Source organism: Pseudophryne corroboree, unplaced genomic scaffold, assembly GCF_028390025.1.
Source record: "Pseudophryne corroboree isolate aPseCor3 unplaced genomic scaffold, aPseCor3.hap2 scaffold_296, whole genome shotgun sequence".
NCBI classification, from domain to species: domain Eukaryota; kingdom Metazoa; phylum Chordata; class Amphibia; order Anura; family Myobatrachidae; genus Pseudophryne; species Pseudophryne corroboree.
The window spans coordinates 325133-326969 of NW_026969629.1; the positions used below are offsets into that span (position 1 = coordinate 325133).

The 1837-nt window shown below is 49.9% G+C and overlaps 1 non-coding gene across 1 annotated transcript; it reads left to right on the forward strand.

Moving 5' to 3' along the window:
• Positions 1–265: 265 nt before the first annotated feature.
• LOC135015546 (U1 spliceosomal RNA) lies at positions 266–434 on the forward strand. Its single transcript, XR_010213773.1, has one exon. It is a non-coding gene; the product is annotated as a U1 spliceosomal RNA (small nuclear RNA).
• Positions 435–1837: the final 1403 nt, after the last annotated feature.

Sequence of the window (1837 nt, forward strand, 5' to 3'; positions counted from 1 at the left end):
TTGCTTGGATGACATCACCATATGCGAATCCATCTGCTGCAGGCCTTCCCCCAGGAATGCTTGCACTAGTTGTTGCATTCGGTTTGTTGTTTGGGGGGTGCTTCAGTATTAGGCAGCCTTCTGCCCTCACACATTCGTCTGAAAATGTGTTCTCCCTGCAGTTGTTGTCCCCAGATGAGAGTTCCCTTGTGCTGCCTCAGTTGAATCTCCTTTACTTGACGGAGGTGTGCCTGAGCAGCGGCCCTCCCCAGCCCTATCTCAAATCATACTTATTTTGCTTAGGTGATACCATGGTCATGAAGATTGTTTTCCCAGGGTGAGGTTCATTCATTGCATTCTGGGTATGCTGACCTCTGTGATTTCCCCAAATGTGGGAATCTCGACTGCATAATTTGTGGTAGGTGGGGGGGGACTGCATTTGTGCTTTACCCTGGTTGGCTCTGGTATAATTTAGATCTCATTGTCTCAGGTCTCTCTCCAGCCTAGTTTGCTGTCTGTTTCCACTTCTCTTTTCTTGAGCCCCTCCCTTCTATGCCCTTGCGCACTATCCTGACTTCTCCCGTCTGCTTACGTTGTGCCTTCCAACGCACAATGCGAACTACAGGTGGTGTTGCAGGGCCCACACCCTTTTATTTGCCTTACAGAGCAGCTCTGGAGCTGTTACAGTGCCCAGCTGCTGCAAGAAATCAGCTTGAATGCTTCAGGGGCTGGGGCATGGCCAACATGAGCCCCACACCAAAGGAGGGTGGGGGGTGTTCAATGCGAACTAGGGGTCATCCAAGCGCCCCTTTTCTCTTTTCATATGCAGATGAGGGTTCCAGCCAACTTTGGCCCACTGCTTGGATGACATCACCGTATGCAAATCCGTCTGCTGCAGACCTTTCCCCAGGAATGCTTGTACTAGTTGTTGCATATGGTTTGATGTTTGAGGGTGCTTCAGTATTAGGCAGCCTTCCGCCCTCTCATTTTCATCTGAAAAGATGTGGTCTCCCTGCAGTTGTTGTCCCCAGACAAGAGTTCCCTTGTGCTTCCTCAGTTGAATCTCCTTAACTTGACGGGGGTGTGCTCGAGCAGCCGCCCTCCACTGCCCTATCCCAACACATGCTTTTCTTGCGTATGAGATCTCTTGATCATGAAGATAGTTCTCACAGGGTGAGGTTCATCCATTACATTTTAAAGTAGGAAGGTACAAATTACATATTCAAATTACATATATGTGCTGGATTCAAATGTTTTTCCCCCTTCCTTTCTCAATTGTGCCCATCAGCAGCTATTCTAATGTTGCTGCCAATGGGTGTGACACATTCATTTCTTCTGTGGGGTACACTGGACTCCACAAGGATTCACATTGGGGTGTAGAGTAGGATCTTGATCTGAGGCACCAACAGGCTCAAAGCTTTTGACTGTTCCCAAGATGCTCAGCGCCCCCTCCTCTATAACCTCGCTTCCATGAACAGGGAGCTCAGTTTGTAGTTGGTGCCTTCAGTAGCAGGCCACTTAACAGGGGGCTGCCTCAGGCAGCCTATTCTTAGCTATTAATTTTGACAAGAAAAGAAGAACTTTTTTTATAAGAATCTACAAGGGCTGCAGCAGGTTAGGTCTAATAGACATCTTTACTGCAGCTCCATCACTCCCAGTGGCGCAGTATACTCCTGTGCCCTGGTTGCTGGGTCACTGCAGCGGAGGCTCCGGTTTCTTCCTAAGGTCAGTCACACACACACCGCCCTCCGGGATCACGAGGCCGCTGATGAAAGGGAGGTAAGGGACTTCTGTGCCCACACTATACCGAGATCCAGCGTGGCTGTAGGGGGTGGGCCATGTGCACACTGGCGTGGAC